The sequence below is a fragment of the Hemiscyllium ocellatum genome, chromosome 3, assembly GCF_020745735.1.
Source record: "Hemiscyllium ocellatum isolate sHemOce1 chromosome 3, sHemOce1.pat.X.cur, whole genome shotgun sequence".
Classification (NCBI taxonomy): domain Eukaryota; kingdom Metazoa; phylum Chordata; class Chondrichthyes; order Orectolobiformes; family Hemiscylliidae; genus Hemiscyllium; species Hemiscyllium ocellatum.
In genome coordinates, this window is record NC_083403.1 from 139,385,841 (window position 1) to 139,403,929 (window position 18,089).

Consider the following 18,089-nt stretch of genomic DNA (forward strand, 5'->3'; position numbering starts at 1 on the left):
CTCTTTTGAGGTCTCTCTTTAGGTCTTTCCTGGCTACCTTGTAACCCTCAAGCACCCTAACTGAGCCTTCACATCTCATCCTAACATAAGCCTTCTTAGAACATAGAACATAGAACATAGAACATAGAACAATACAGCACGAACAGGTCCTTCGGCCCACGATGTTGTGCCGAACATTTGTCCTAGCTTAAGCACCTATCCATGTACCTATCCAATTGCTGCTTAAAGGTCACCAATGATTCTGACTCTGCCACTCCCACAGGCAGCGCATACCATGCCCCCACCACTCTCTGGGTAGAGAAACTACCCCTGACATCTCCCCTATACCTTCCACCCTTCACCTTAAATTTATGTCCCCTTGTAACACTCTGTTGTACCCGGGGAAAAAGTCTCTGACTGCCTACTCTATCTATTCCCCTGATCATCTTATAAACCTCTATCAGGTCACCCCTCATCCTTCGCCGTTCCAATGAGAAAAAGCCTAGCACTCTCAACCTATCCTCGTATGACCTATTCTCCATTCCAGGCAACATCCTGGTAAATCTCCTCTGCACCCTCTCCAAAGCTTCCACATCTTTCCTTAAATGAGGCGACCAGAACTGCACACAGTACTCCAAATGTGGCCTTACCAAGGTCCTGTACAGCTGCAACATCACCTCACGACTCTTGAATTCAATCCCTCTGCTAATGAACGCTAATACACCATAGGCCTTCTTACAAGCTCTATCTACCTGAGTGGCAATTTTCAAAAAGCCATGAACATAGACCCCAAGATCCCTCTGCTCCTCCACCTTACTAAGAACCCTACCGTTAACCCTGTATTCCGCATTCTTATTTGTCCTTCCAAAATGGACAACCTCTCAGTTGACAGGGTTGAACTCCATCTGCCACTCCTCAGCCCAGCTCTGCATCATATCTAAGTCCCTTTGCAGCTGATAACAGCCCTCCTCACTATCCACAACTCCACCAATCTTCATATCGTCTGCAAATTTACTGACCCACCCTTCGACTCCTTCTTCCAAGTCATTAATAAAAATTACAAACAGCAGAGGACCCAGGACTGATCCCTGCAGAACTCCACTTGTAACTGGGCTCCAGGCTGAATATATACCATCTACCACCACTCTCTGACTTCGACCGGTTAGCCAGTTCTCTATCCAACTGGCCAAATTTCCCACTATCCCATGCCTCCTGACTTTCCTCATAAGCCTACCAAGGAACCTTATCAAATGCTTTACTAAAATTCTTCTTCCTCTTGACTAGAGATTCCACTTCCTTCGTAAACCACGGCTCCCGCGCTCTACAGCTTCCTCCCTGCCTGACAGGTACATACTTATCTAGAACACACTGTAGCCTTTCCTTCAATAAGCTCCACATTTCTAATGTGCCCATCCCCTGCAGTTTCCTACCCCATCCTATGCTTCCTAAACCTTGCCTAATTGCATCGTAATTGCCTTTCCCCCAGCTTTAACTCTTGCCCAGTGGTGTACACCTATCCCTTTCTATCACTCAGTAAACATAACAGAACTGTGATCGCTATCAACAAAGTGCTCACCTACTTCCAAGTCTAACACCTGGCCGGGCTCATTACCCAGTACCAACTCTAATGTGGCTTCACCCCTTGTTGGCCTGTCTACATACTGTGTCTGGAAGCCCTCCTGCACAAACTGGACAAAAACTGACCCATCTATAGTACTCGTACGATAGTGATCCCAGTCAATATTTGGAAAGTTGAAGTCCCCCATGACAATTACCCTGTCTCTCTCACTCCTATCGAGAATCATCTTTGCTATTCTTTCCTCTACATTTCTGGAACTATTCAGAGGCCGATGGAAAACTCCCAACAGGGTGACCTCTCCTTTCCTGTTTCTAACCTCAGCCCATACTACCTCAGTTGACGAGTCCCCAAACATCCATTCTGTAACTGTAATACTGTCCTTGACCAACAATGCCCCACCTCCCCCTCTTTTACCATCTTCGCTGTTCTTACTGAAACATCTAAATCCTGGAACCTGCAACAACCATTCCTGTCCCTGCTCGATCCATGTCTCCGAAATGGCCACAACATCGAAGTCCCAGGTACCAACCCATGCTGCAAGTTCACCCACCTTATTGGGATACTCCTGGCGTTGAAGTAGACACACTTCAAACCAACATCTTGCTTGCCGGTGCCATCTTGCATCCCTGAAACTTGATTTCGGACCTCCCTGCCTTAAACCCCCGTCTCTCTCTTCCTACCTATGTCATTGGTGCCTATGTAGACCACGACTTGTGGCTGCTCCCCCTCCTCCTCCCCCTTACGGATCCCAAAAACACGATCAGAGACATCACCTGGCATCTGGCACCTGGGAGGCAAACTACCAACTGTGAGTCTCTTTCGTCCCCACAGAACCTCCTATCTGTCCCCCTAACTATGGAGTCCCCAATGACTAATACTCTGCTCCTCTTCCCCCTTCCCTTCTGAGCAGCAGGGACAGTCTCTGTGCCAGAGCTCTGTGCCCCACTGCTTTCCCCTGATACGTCACAGCACAGGATCAGACAAGTTAATTGTTGTTTTAAGTCTGTCCAAGAGAAAGACTGCAGTCGTGAGTATAGTGGATTCTTTCTTGATTATATGCTTTTGGAGATAAGTCTCTTGATTAAACTTAAAATATAAGCCATAACTATTAATTTAACCTGGGACAGTGTTTGTTGGGGAATAAGACGGTGTTATTTTCTGGGTCTGTAGATTGTGAAGGAGCAAAAATGGCCTTTGCAGTGATATGTACTTCTTGTCAGATGTGGGAGTTTAAAGAGAGTTTAAGGGTTACTGCAGATTATATCTGCCATAAATACTGTTGGATGCGAATCTTATCAGAGTAAATGGATCGGTTGAAGAGACAGTTAGAAGCAATGAGGAAATTGCAACAGCAACTGTATGTGAAGGATGGCAGTTATAGGAAGGGTGGAAAGTCTCAGATACAGTCACATAGATGGGTTAACTCCAGGAAGGGTAAGAGAGATAGGCAGCTAGTGCAGGAGTCTTTTGTGGATATATCCATTTCAAACAGGTAAATGTAGGGGATGATGGATTCTCAGGGGAACGTAGCACAAACAGCCAAGTTTCAGGTATTGAGACTGGCTCTAATGCAATGAGGGGTACCTCGGCTTCCAAGAGATCAATTGTGTTAGGGGATTCTGTAGTCAGAGGTAGAGACAGACGTTTCTGTGGCCAGCAGAGAAAAAGCAGAATGGTGTGTTGTTTCTCTAGTGCCAGGATCAAGGATGTCTCAGAGAGGGTGCAGAATGTTCTCACGGGGGAGAGGGGCCAGCAGGAGGTCATTGTCCACATTGGAATCAATGACATTGGAAAGGAAAAGGTTGAGATTCTGAAGGGAAATTACAGAGAGTTAGGCAGAAATTTAAAAAAGGAGGTCCTCAAGGGTAGTAATATCTGGATTACTCCCAGTGCTATAAGCTAGTGAGGGCAGGAATAGGAAGATAGAGCAGATGAATGCATGGCTGAGGAGCTGGTGTATGGGAGAAGGATTCACATTTTTGGATCATTGGAGTCTCTTTTGGGGAAAAGTGACCTGTACAAGGAGGACGGATTGCACCTAAATTGGAAGGAGACTAATATACTGGCAGGGAAATTTGCTGGAACTGCTTGGGAGGATTTAAACTAGTAAGGTGGGAGAGTTGGGGGGTGGGGGGTGGGTAATGGTGGGACCCAGGGAAATAGTGAGGAAAGAGATCAATCTGAGACTGGTACAGCTGAGAACAGATGTGAGTCAGTCAGGGCAGGCGAGGACAAGGTAGGACTATTAAATTAAAGTGCATTTAGTTCAATGCAAGAGGCCTAACAGGGAAGGCAGATGAACTCAGGGCTTGGTTCGGAACATGGAACTGGGATATTATAGCAATTACAGAAACATGGCTCAGGGATGGGCAGGACTGGCAGCTGAATGTTCCAGGATACAAATGCTACAGGAAGGATAGAAAGGGAGGCAAGAGAGGGGGGGGGAGTGGCATTTTTGATAAGGGATAGCATTACAGCTGTGCAGAGGGAGGATATTCCTGGAAATACATCCAGGGAAGTTATTTGAGTGGAACTGAGAAATAAGAAAGGGATGGTCAACTTATTGGTATTGTATTATAGACTCCCTAATAGTTATAGGGAAATTGAGGAACAAACTTGTAAGGAGATCTCAGCTATCTGTAAGAATAATAGGGTGGTTATGGTAGGGGATTTTAACTTTCCAAACATCGACTGGGACTGCCATAGTGTTAAAGGTTTAGATGGAGAGGAATTTCTTAAGTGTGTACAAGATAATTTTCTGATTCAGTATGTGGATGTACCTACTAGAGAAGGTGCAAAACTTGACCTACTCTTGGGAAATAAGGCAGGGCAGGTGACTGAGGTGTCAGTGGGGGAGCACTTTGGGGTCAGCAACCATAATTCTATTCATTTTAAAATAGTGATGTAAAAGGATAGACGAGATCTAAAAGTTGAAGTTGTAAATTGGAGAAAGGCCAATTTTGACGATGTTAGGCAAGAACTTTTGAAAGCTGATTGGAGCAAGATGTTTGCACATAAAGGGACGGCTGGAAAATGGGAAGCCTTCAGGAATGGGATAACAAGAATCCAGAGAAAGTATATTCCTGTCAGGGTGAAAGGGAAGGCTGGTAGATATAGGGAATGCTGGATGACCAAAGAAATTGAGGGCTTGGTTAAGAAAAAGAAGGAAGCATATGTCAGGTATAGACAGGAGAGATCGTGTGAATCCTTAGAAGAGTATAAAAAAAGTAGGAGTATACTTAAGAGGGAACTCAGGAGGGCAAAAAGGGGACATGAGATAGCTTTGGCAAATAGAATTAAGAAGAATCCAAAGGGTTTTTACAAATATATTAAGGACAAAAGGATAACTCGGGAGAAAATAGGGCCCCTCAAAGATCAGCAAGGCGGCCTTTGTGTGGAGCCACAGAAAATGGGGGAGATACTAAATGAATATTTTGCATCAGTATTTACTGTGGAAAAGGATATGGAGCATATAGACTGTAGGGAAATAGATGGTGATATCTTGCAAAATGTCCAGGTTACAGAGGAGGAAGTGCCAGATGTCTTGAAATGGTTAAAGGTGGATAAATCCCCAGGACCTGATCAAGTGTTCCCAAGAACTCTGTGGGAAGCTAGAGAAGTGATTGCTGGGCGTCTTGCTGAGGTATTTGTATCATCGATAGTCACAGGTGAGGTACCGGAAGACTGGAGGTTGGCAAATGTGGTGCCACTGTTTAAGAAGGGCGGTAAAGACAAGCCAGGGAACTATAGACCAGTGAGCCTGACCTCGGTGGTGGGCAAGTTGTTGGAGGGAATCCTTAGGGACAGGATGTACATGTATTTGGAAAGATAAGGACTGATTCGGGATAGTCAACATGGCTTTGTGCGTGGGAAATCATGTCTCACAAACTTGATTGAGTTTTTTGAAGAAGTAACAAAGAAGATTGATGAGGGCAGAGCAGTCGATGTGATCTATATGGACTTCAGTAAGGCGTTCGACAAGGTTCCCCATGGGAGACTGATTAACAAGGTTAGATCTCACAGGATACAGGGAGAACTAGCTATTTGGATACAGAAGTGGCTCAAAGGTAGAAGACAGAGGGTGGTGGTGGAGGGTTGTTTTTCAGACTGGAGGCCTGTGACCAGTGGAGTGCCACAAGGATCGGTGCTGGGCCCTCTACTTCTGGTCATTTACATAAATGAATTGGATGCGAGTATAAGAGGTACAGTTAGTAAGTTTGCAGATGACACCAAAATTGGAGGTGTAGTGGACAGCAAAGAGGGTTACTTCAGATTACAACGGGATCTGGACGAGATGGGCCAATGGGCTGAGAAGAGGCAGATAGAGTTTAATTCAGATAAATGCGAGGTGTTGCATTTTGGGAAAGCAAATCTTAGCAGGACTTATACACTGAATGGTAAGGTCCTGGGGAGTGTTGCTGAACAAAGAGACCTTGAAGTGCAGGTTCATAGCTCCTTGAAAGTGGAGTCACAGGTAGATAGGATAGTGAAGAAGGCGTTTGGGATGCTTTCTTTTATTGGTCAGGATATTGAGTACAGGAGTTGGGATGTCATGTTGTGGCTGTACAGGACATTAGTTAGGCCACTGTTGGAATATTGTGTGCAATTCTGGTCTCCTTCCTATCAGAAAGAATGTTGTGAAACTTGAAAGGGTTCAGAAAAGGTTTCCAAAGATGTTGCCAGGATTGGAGGATCTGAGCTACAGGGAGAGGCTGAACAGGCTGGAGCTGTTTTCCCTGGAGCATCAGAGGCTGAGGGGTGACCTTATAGAGGTTTACAAAATTATGAGGGGCATGGATAGGATAAAGAGGCAAAGTCTTTTCACTGGGGTTGGGGAGTCCAGAACTAGAGGGAATAGGTTTAGGGTGAGAGGGGAAAGATATAGAAGAGACCTAAGGGGCAACTTTTTCATGCAGAGGGTGGTACGTGTATGGAATGAGCTGCCAGAGGATGTGGTGGAGGCTGGTACAATTGTAACATTTAAGAGGCATTTGGATGGGTATATGAAAAGGAAAGGTTTCAGGGATATGAGCTGGGTGCTGGCAGGTGGGACTAGATTGGGTTGGGATATCTGGTCGGCATGGACGGGTGGGACTGAAGGGTCTGTTTCCATGTTGTACATCTCTATGACTCTATGGCTTTAAGTCGTCCCCCCAATCAGTATCCAAAACGGTATACTTATTGTTGAGGGGAATGGCTACAGGGGATCCCTGCACTGCCTTCCAGTTCCCTTTCCATCCCCTGACTGTAACCCATTTGCCTTTATCTTGTACCTTAGGAGTGACTACCTCCCTGTAGCTCCTCTCAATAACCCCCTCTGCCTACCGAATGATCTGAAGTTCATCCAGCTCTAGCTCCAGTTCCCTAACGCAGTTTTCGAGGAGTTGGGTGCACTTCCCACAGATGTAGTCAGCAGGGACATTAGTGGTGACCCTTACCTCCCACATTCTGCAGGAGGAACATTCAACTGCCCTAACCTCCTTTCCCACTATTCTAAATTCCCAAAGAGACTGTTGAAAAATAAGAATAAAAAATAAACTCGTTACCTTACCAATCTGGCGCACAGAACCTTTATTTTTGGAGCTGTGTGGCATCTCCCAATCATTGACCCACAAATGCCATTGATGCCATTTTCTCTCGATCACAACAGAGCATACCCTTCCCCCATAACTCAGAGAGTCAAGCTGCTTGTGCAGTGGGATCCTCCAACATCTCCACCATGGCTTCCTGTAGATACCGGGTGCTACAGACTGCACTCATGTTGCTCTGACAATGTCCTATCACCAACCTGCACAGTTCATGATCCGAAAAACCTTCCATTTCATCGATATCGATTAGTAACCATTGATCCCAAATTCTGGAGTTTTGTGCTAGAAGAGAATTCACTGTTTAACAGACTGATATCCACATGCTGAAGTAGGCAGCGAAAGATTGCAATGTTGTTATTGGAAACTGATAGTTGAGCAGAATCACCCTTTTATTTACTTTTCACCAAAACCCTTTCAATGTCTAGAAACCAACTCCTGCCCTGGCAAAGAACCAGCACATTTTCAATAAATGAGCTCCAAGAGCAAATCAACCCACACTGAAGAACAAAAAGTACCCACATGTTATTTTTATAACATAACCTCATCATCAAATTGGCAGAAAAACCCCACCCAATCTAAAAACTTGCACACCAGGAGCAGTGTAACAATGACAAAATTACAGAAGGGCAATATCAAAGGACTATATCAAAATGGTGTTTGTGGAAGAAATAATGCAGTTAGGCTCCTCAGTGCCCACCTCTCACTAAAAGCTTCAAGGCTCCTGGTGGAAGACATGTATTCTCTCTCTGGGGACATTTGGGGACAAAGAGGAGAGAGAGGCAGGTAGCTAAAGATAACAATCTCCTTCAGTGGGCCAGGAACGGAGTGCGGACTGACAGTGGGCCTGGAGTGGTGTGGGGACTGACAGTGGGCCTAGACTGGTGTGGGAACTGACAGTGGGCCCGGAGTGGTGTGGGGAATGACAGTGGGCCCGGAGTGGTGTGGGGACTGACAGTGGGCCCGGAGTGGTGTGGGGACTGACAGTGGGCCTGGAGTGTTGTGGGGACTGACAGTGGACCCAGAGTGGAGTGACGACTGACAGTGGGCCTGTAGTGGTGTGGGAACTGACAGTGGACCCAGAGTGGTGTGGGAACTGACAGTGGACGCAGAGTGGTGTGGGGACTGACAGTGGGCCCGGAATGGTGTGGGGACTGACAGTGGGCCCGGAATGGTGTGGGGACTGACAGTGGGCCTGTAGTGGTGTGGGGACTGACAGTGGGCCCGGAATGGTGTGGGGACTGACAGTGGGCCCGGAATGGTGTGGGGACTGACAGCGGGCCTGTAGTGGTGTGGGGACTGACAGTGGGCCCGGAATGGTGTGGGGACTGACAGTGGGCTCGGAGTGGAGTGGGGACTGACAGTGGGCCTGGAGTGGTGTGGAGACTGACAGTGGGCCTGTAGTGGTGTGGGGACTGACAGTGGGCCCGGAGTGGTGTGGGGACTGACTGTGGGCTCGGAGTGGAGTGGGGACTGACAGTGGGCCTGTAGTGGTGTGGGGACTGACAGTGGGCCCGGAGTGGTGTGGGGACTGACTGTGGGCTCGGAGTGGAGTGGGGACTGACAGTGGGCCTGTAGTGGTGTGGGGACTGACAGTGGGCCCGGAGTGGTGTGGGGACTGACAGTGGGCTCGGAGTGGAGTGGGGACTGACAGTGGGCCTGTAGTGGTGTGGGGACTGACAGTGGGCCCGGAGTGGTGTGGGGACTGACAGTGCACCCGGAGTGGTGTGGGGACTGACAGTGGGCCTGGAGTGGAGTGGGGACTGACAGTGGGCCTGGAGTGTTGTGGGGACTGACAGTGGGCCCGGAGTGGAGTGGGGACTGACAGTGGGCCTGTAGTGGTGTGGAGACTGACAGTGCACCCAGAGTGGTGTGGGGACTGACAGTGGGCCCGGAGTGTTGTGGGGGTGGTCAGTGGACCCGAAGTGGTGTGGGGATTTACTGTGGGCCCGGAGTGGAGTGGGGACTGACAGTGGGCCTGGAGTGGAGTGGGGACTGACAGTGGGCCCTGGGTGGTGTGGGGACTGACAGTGGGCCCGGAGTTGAGCAGGGACTGACAGTGGGCCCATGGTGGAGTGAAGACTGAAAGTGGGCCTGGAGTGGAGTGAGAACTGATAGTGGGCTCGGAGTGGAGTGAGGTTGGTCGCTGGGCCTAGAGCAGATTGGGCATGATTGGTGTGCTCGAAGCAGAGTGGGGACGGTCAGTGGGCATAGAGCGAAGCTGGCTTCTGGTTGTGAACTGCTGGAGCCTGGTCAGACTATGCGGAACCCCTTATAGAAACACTGTAATGTGTATTGTTTTAGCTTTATTTGTTATTTTCCCAACTTATACTACGTATATCTCTAATATAGTGTAATCTACTTTACTTTTTGAACTAAAATTCATACCTGGGTACTTTGTACCTAAGATGGCACAATGTTTTGGTGACATTAAACACTTTTCACTCTACTCCTGTTGTTTTGTAACTCAAGCAAATATGACAATAAACCTAGTTCTAATTCTAATGGTTCATCCATTCCTATAACAACCAACTTAAAATCTATCCCTTTAACCATCTTTATGTTACCTGCCTAATGTCTCCTTCTTTGGTTTACTGTCCATTTCCGACTGTGTGAAGACCGTTGGATCACATTTCCTTGATAAAAGTGCATTATAATTTCCAATCAGTCCTCATGTAATTCTATCTGGCAAGTTAAACACAGCAGTCAAAATGCAAACCTCAATAAATGCGATCTCAGCGTAAACCGCCCAGCTCCTGGTTTTTATACCAACGCATCAAAACAGCAGCTGTCTGGCAAAATTAATTATAATATTGTTTAGGAATTAGTGAAAGTGGTGATGCCGGCTCTGTGGTTTCCACAATTCACAAAAAAAAACCTCCCTCTGCCGAACCTATTTCTTCAGTGTTCTTGGCTTCGGATACTCCAGGTAAAGGGTTACTCCCTTAACACAGCATTCAAGCATCAGTCCTCCATAGACTTTGAAATAAATGTCTGTTATGAGAATAATACCAGGCTTAATGGTTTAATGTATAACTTCAGTAAAAGAGCACTTTTCTGTACAATAATTTTGGCAGGAAATGACAAATAAGCAAGAACTGAAAACCATAACAAACTTCAGAAATATTTCTCGTTGCAGCTAATGATGTCACTAATTTTCAAACTGAGGATCCTCTCTGGGTTCAATGGGTCTTAGGCAAGAAATTGTCTATTTCTCTAAAACTCACCCTTCACCACCCCCCGAACTGATATGAGCAATGTTAGGTTTGAGAATTTTGTTGACATTCATTGCAAGGATATTCGGTCTATACATATTGAATTAATTCAATGCTGTAGCACCAGCTCATGAAATATTAAAATGTATTGCATATACAAATCGATAAGCAGAAATAGTTGCATGAAGCAGTGTATTAATGCAGCAGGAATTTGCCCAGATGTCAAAATACATCGATTGTCATTTGAAGTGAAGTGTCACTTTAAGCACATCGTCACTAGTCAAGGATAATTTCAAAAAGCTGAATTATTACCACAAATTATTTCCCAGCATACAAGTACTCTTATCTAATTAGCATAGTAATCCAGTGCTCCTCATAAATTCTGACCAATCAGATGGTGCTAATTTAAAATACGACGCCATTAGCTCTTTGATTAACTCTTCAATCACTCAGTGAGGATAATTTATTCTTCTACCTGGGCAGTTGTTGGGTAATCACTGCTTCATTCCAGTCTACAGTACCAATTTAGAGTTATAAATCTGGCAAGCCTTATTGCTAAAAGTGGATGGCTACCAATTATGTTAGATTTCTCCCTGCCTTTTGCCTTGCACTCATTTCCATCAGGAAAAGTGGCATCTGAAATGTCAGCCTGTAATAGGCAGCCTTTTGATTCAAGCTTCAGTTTGGTCTGCTCTTCAGTATGCCCATGTGAGCTGCATTATAGAACATAGAACAGTGTAGCACAGAAACAGGCTCTTCGGCCCACCATGTTGTGCTAAACATGATGCCAAGTTTAACTAATCGCTCCTGCCTGCCTATCTCTCCAGTCCTTGCATATTGATGCGCTTACCTAAAAGTCCTTTAAATGCCCTTATCATACCTGTCTCACCACTACCCTGGCAGCACGTTCCAGGCAACTACCACACCGTGTGTAAAAAAACTTACCTCCCACATCTCCTTTGAACCTTTACCCCCTTATCTTAAATGCATACCCCGCTCTCTCCTGTATTAGACTTGTGTAACCAACATGCAGGTACAACTAGCTAATGTCTGAGCATATTGGTTAATGATAATTTTAGCATGCCATATGGTGCCATAAGGTAGTGTCTCTTCCTCTAGGTCAGACAGTGTGGATTCAAGTTCTATCTACCCCGAAGTTGTCTAATAACATGCCTGAATAGGTCGATTAGAAAATCTTACATCTTGCCCATCAGTGATATTTATGCTTACAACATGTTCAAATCTGTAACAGCCTAGTTATTGATCGTTGTTAATTTTGGAAATAAAATTGGGAGGAATATAAAAGTTGCTTCTGAAATGCTGCCAGTTTTATATTATGTCCTCAACATCTCCAGTTGATAGTTGCCCCTTAATTTCTTTTAGCAACTTTTCACTTACACATAACTATTTTTTAATTGTTACATTCTTACACACCTTTATAGATGATGCCAGTGTACTGTAGATATCAATGCTATTTATTTTTTCTGTCAGTGATGCTCTTGTTTCAGTCGATATTTGATTCTATGAACATAGGAATTAGCCAGAGGCAAAGGCTATTTGGCCCCTCGAGCCTGTTCTATTAATTGATAAATGCATGACTGATCTGATTGTGCCCTTAACTGGATTTTCTTGTTTGTCTCCTTGACCCAGACGCTTTGGTATCTGTTGTCTCAGCACAGCGAGCACAACACCTTCCTCTATCTAATTTTCACATGAGAAACTGACTTTTCTCCCACATAGTTCGATGTCTACAGCAGTTTAATATTTGTTAGCATAGCACACTGATGATAATAAAAATGCACATGGGAAAGGATAAACACAACATATGAGGATTGCTTGTAACTTAGTATTTGGTAATTAACTTAGAGAGGATGGAGAGGGATAATCGTGTGCCGCAGGGCAAGAGCTATAGCTGGGGGCAGGGAAATTATGATGCAGTGAGGCATGACTTAGGATGTGTGGATTGGAAAAACAGGCTTCAAGAGAAGAACACTAATGAGATGTGGGGATTGTTCAAGGAGCAGCTACTGCGTGTCCTCGATAGGTATGTACCAGTCAGGCATGGTGTAAAGGGCCTTGTGAGGCAGCCGTGGTTTAGTAAGGAATTGGAGTCCCTTGTGAAAGGGAAGAAGGCGGCATATGTAAAGATGAGGCGTGAAGGTTCAGTTGGGGCGATTGAGAGTTATAAGGTAGCCAGGAAGGAGCTAAAGAGGGAGCTAAGAGAAGCGAGAAGGGGACATGAAAAGTCTTTAGCTGGTAGGATTAGGGAAAACCCAAAGGCTTTCTATAGGTATGTCAAGAATAAAAGGATGACTAGGGTAGGTATCGGTCCAGTCAAGGATAGTAGTGGGAAGTTGTGTGTGGAGGCGGAGGAGATTGGAGAGACATTAAATCAGTACTTTTCATCAGTATTCACTCAGGAACAGGACACTGTTGCTGATGTGAATATGGAATCACAAATAATTAGAATGGATGCCCTGGAAATATGCAGGGAGGAGGTTTTGGGAATATTGGAAAGGATGAATATAGATAAGTCTCCTGGGCCTGATGGCATTTACCCCAGGATCCTATGGGAAGCTAGGGAGGAGATAGCAGAGCCATTGGCCTGGATTTTTATGTCGTCATTGTCTACGGGAATAGTATCAGAGGACTGGAGGATAGCGAATGTGGTCCCATTGTTCAAGAAAGGGAGTAGGGATAGCCCTAGTAACTATAGGCCAGTGAGTCTGACTTCAGTGGTGGGCAAAGTCTTAGAGAGAATGGTAAGGGATAAGATTTATGAACATCTGGGTAGGAACAACGTGATCAGGGATAGCCAGCATGATTTTGTGAAGGGCAGGTCGTGCCTCACAAACCTTATTGAGTTCTTTGAGAAGGTGACTAAGGAAGTGGATGAGGGTAAAGCAGTAGATGTTGTGTATATGGATTTTAGTAAGGCGTTCGATAAGGTTCCCCATGGTAGGCTAATGCTAAAACTTCGGAGGTATGGCATTGAGGATACATTAGAGGTTTGGATTAGGAATTGGCTGGCTGGAAGGAGACAGAGGGTAGTAGTTGATGGATTATGTTCATCTTGGAGCGCAGTTACTAGCGGTGTACCACAAGGATCTGTTTTGGGACCATTGCTTTTTGTTATCTTTATAAATGATCTAGAGGAAGGACTTGAAAGCTGGGTGAGCAAGTTTGCGGATGACACAAAAGTCGGTGGAGTTGTGGATAGTGAGGAAGGAAGTGGTAGGTTACAGCGGGATATAGATAAGTTGCAGAGCTGGGCGGAAATGTGGCAAATGGAATTCAATGTAGCTAAGTGCGAAGTCGTTCACTTTGGTAGGAATAACAAGATGATGGATTACTGGGCTAATGGTAGGCTACTTGGTAGTGTGGATGAGCAGAGGGATCTTGGTGTCTATGTACACAGATCTCTGAAAGTTGCCACCCAGGTAAATAGTGCTGTGAGGAAGGCATATGGTGTACTGGGCTTTATTGGCAGAGGAATTGAGTTCCGGAGTCGTGAGGTCATGTTGCAGTTGTATAGGACTCTGGTGAGGCCTCATCTGGAGTATTGTGTGCAGTTTTGGTCGCCATACTATAGGAAGGATGTGGAAGCTTTAGAACGAGTGCAGAGGAGGTTTACCAGGATGTTGCCTGGAATGGTAGGAAAATCTTATGAGGAAAGGCTGAGGCACTTGGGGCTGTTCTCATTGGAGAAGAGAAGGTTTAGGGGAGATCTGATAGAAGTGTATAAGATGATTAGGGGTTTAGATAGGGTAGATACTAAGAATCTTTTACCGCTAATGGAGTCAGGTGTTACTAGGGGACATAGCTTTAAATTAAGGGGTGGTAGGTATAGGACAGATGTTAGGGGTAGATTCTTCACACAGCGGGTTGTGAGTTCATGGAATGCCTTGCCCGTATCAGTGGTGAACTCTCCTTCTTTATGGTCATTTAAGCGGGCATTGGATAGGCATTTGGAAGTTATTGGGCTAGTATAGGTTAGGTAGGATTCGGTCGGCGCAACATCGAGGGCCGAAGGGCCTGTACTGCGCTGTATCCTTCTATGTTCTATGTTCTATGTAGGAGAGTTATGTTAAGTAGATTTTAGCCAGTTCTTAACCATTTTTCTTAAAATTGCAAGATTCTCTTGAGCTCTGTGTAAATGGTTCGAGAAATAACCATTCTCTAACTGCAGACCTTGAGATATACATCTGCAGCTCCTGTCTCTGTTTCCAGATGCTATCATTGTTAAGTCTGTAGCATCAATATAACAGGATTTATGCAAATAACCTAATCCATCAAATGTTATCACTCTGTATAGATGAAAAATACTCTGAACTTGTCCAACATCCCAACAAAGAACATCTGTGTGTGTGTGTGTGTGTGTGTATATATACCCGTGCGCCTGCAGAGTTGTGTGGTTGGGAATGTCTGGGCTGAATACCAATGCCTCTTTAATACTTAAGTGAAATGCATGACATAATGATAGTGGGAAAGGGGAACTGTTGTGTTTTAACTTCCATCATCTGACTGTTACAAGAACTTTCATAGAACAAAATGGTTGCAGTGGTCACATGACCACCTTGTGAGGCACATGTGGAGCGAACAAAACCATCTGCATTCACATTACTGTTTTACTGAGAGACATCAAAACTGAGCCATCGTCAGGTACTCCACTTCCAACATAGCAGCAAAACAGGAAGTAGTGGAGGAAAAATAAAGGCCCAGGATCAGGGGCCCAGCACTTCAGCTTCAATACAGGCAGCAATGGAAAAGTGAACATCAGGGCCAATATAATAAAGTCATATAAGACTATAAGATATAGGAGCAGAAATTACGCCATTCAGCCCGTGGAGTATTCTCCGCCTTTCAATCATTACTGATAGATTTCGGTACCCCATTCTCCCATGTTCTCCATGTAACCCTTGATCCCCTTGATACTCAAGAACCTATCTATCTCTGTCTTAAATATACTCAATGACCTGGCCTCCATAGCCTTCTGTGGCAATGAATTCCATAGATTCACCACTTTCTGGGTGAAGAAGTTTCCCCTTATCTCCATCCCTTGACTCCAAGGCTATGCCCTCGGGTCCTAGTCTCTCCTACCAATGGAAACATCTTCCCAACATCCACTCTGTCTAGGACATTCAGTATTCTGTAAGTTTCAATTAGATGACACCCCCGCCCCCCCCCACCCATTGTCCTAAACTCCATGGAGGATAAACCCAGAGTCCTCAAACATTCCTCATATGTTAAGCTTTTCATTCCTGGGGCTATTCTCACGAACCTCCTCTGAACACACTCCAGGGCTAGTCCATGCTTCCTGAGATATGGGGCCCAAACTACACACAATACTCCATAAGTGGTCTGACCAGAGCCTTATAGATCCTTAGAAGCACTTTCCTGCTTTCATATTCAAGCCCGCTTGGATAAGTAGGCAAAGTAGGGTAAGGGAAGTAAATGTAAGAGAACTAAGTTTAACATTATAGAAGTAAGACTAAATAAGTTTAGGTTTAAGACATGGCAGCACAAGTTGATTGAATGGGATGGGTGGCCTGTAATATTTGTAAAGTCATGAACCAAACCAGAGTCTGAGATGACCAAACACGCAAAACGTGCTCCAAGCTGCAGTAACTTGAGCTCTGGGGTTCAGAGAGTGAGCAGAGGGTGACGACACAATGACACATCCATGAGGCTGAGAGTTTGGTGGGCAGCATGTCAGAGAGGTGGGGGGGTGGGGAGGACATGATAACAAGCTAAAAGAAAGGGATGTGCACCACTTTTCCCTTTCTTTTAGCTTGTTGTCACGTCCTCCCCTCCCTATCCCACTTACTGTCAAAGAGTCATAAAGATGTACAGCAGGGAAAAAGACCCTTTGGTCCAACTCGTCCATGCCGACCAGTAATCTTCAACTAACTTAATCTCATTTGCCAACACTTGGCTCATATATCTCTCAACCTTTCCTATTCATATACCTAGACCAGATGCCTTTTAAAAGCTGTAACTGTACCAGCCTCCACCATTTCCTCTGGCAGCTCATTCCATACACACACCATTCTCTACATGAAAAAGTTGCCCCTTAGGCCCCTTTTATATCTTTCCCCTCTCACCCTAAGTCTATGCCCTCTAGTTCTGCACTCCCCCACCTCAGGGAAAAATACTTTGTCTATTTATCCTATCAATGCCCCTCATAATTTTATACATCTATATAAGGCCACCCATCAGCATCTGACGCTCCAGGGAAAACAGCCTCAGCCTATTCAGCCTCTCCCTACAGCTCAGCAACATCCTTTAAGATTTTTTCTGAACCCTTTCAAGTTTCACAACATCCTTCCAGTTGAAAGGAGACCAGAACTGCACGCAATATTCCAACAGTGGCCTAACCAATGTCATGACCTCCCAATTCCTATACTCAATGTTCTGACCGATAAAGGAAAGCATACTAAATGGGTGTCCCAGAGGTGTTCCCTGAAATGTTCCGCGAGTAGGCGGCCTGTCCCCCCAATAAAGAGGAGGCCACATCGGGTGCAGCGGATGCAGTAAATGATGTGTGTGGAGGTGCAGGTGAATTTATGGCGGTTATGGAAAGATCCCTTGGGGCCTTGGAGGGAAGTAACGGGGGAGATGTGGGCGCAAGTTTGCATATTGGGGAGACAGGCCGCCTACTTGCGGAACATTTCAGAGAACATCACTGGGACACCCGGACCAACCAACCCAACCACCCCGTGGCTCAACACCTCAACTCCCCCTCCCACTCCACCAAGGACATGCAGGTCCTTGGAATCCTCCATCGCCAGACCATAGCAACACGACGGCTGGTGGAAGAGCGCCTCATCTTCCGCCTAGGAACCCACCAACCACAAGGGATGAACCTAGATTTCTCCAGTTTCCTCATTTCCCCTCCCCCCGCCTTGTCTCAGTCAAATCCCTTGAACTCAGCACCGCCCTCCTAACCTGCAATCTTCTTCCTGACCTCTCCGCCCCCACCCCACTCCGGCCTATCACCCTCACCTTGACCTCCTTCCACCTATCACATCTCCATCGCCCCTCCCCCAAGTCCCTCCTCCCTACTTTTTATCTTAGCCTGCTTGGTACACTTTCCTCATTCCTAAAGAAGGGCTCATGCCCGAAACATCGACTCTTCTGCTCCTTGGATGCTGCCTGACCTGCTGCGCTTTTCCAGCAACACATTTTCAGCTCTTATTGAGGGTGGACAAACTTTGGGGAGTCAGAAGGTGAATTGCTTTGTTCTGAATTCTCAGGATTTGACCTACAGCTCTAGCTACAATTTCTAGGGAACTGGTCCTGTTCAGATTTTGGTGAATAATAACATTTCAGATGGTGATTGTGAGGATTCAGCAATGGTAATGCCATTGAATATCAATAGGAGATGGTTAGATTCTTTCTTGTTGGAGATGGTCAATGCCTAGCATTTCTCTAACATGAATATTACTATGTGAATGGAGACTGCGTCAACTCTTCTGTCTTGGCCTTTCAGTTCTGCAGATGCATTATTGAGAAACCAGGGATATATCAAAACCCAAGCCTTTACTTCTCAGCAACCAAGCTGATATTTTTCCCCTAACACCAAACTTATAAAGTCTACTGGCCAGAGTCTCTGTGGTCTTCAGAAAGATTTTGATGACCTCCATGTATATAACATTCCTAAGGTGGGTGGCACGGTGGCACGTGGGTGGCACGGTGGCACAGTGGTTAGCACTGCTGCCTCACAGCGCC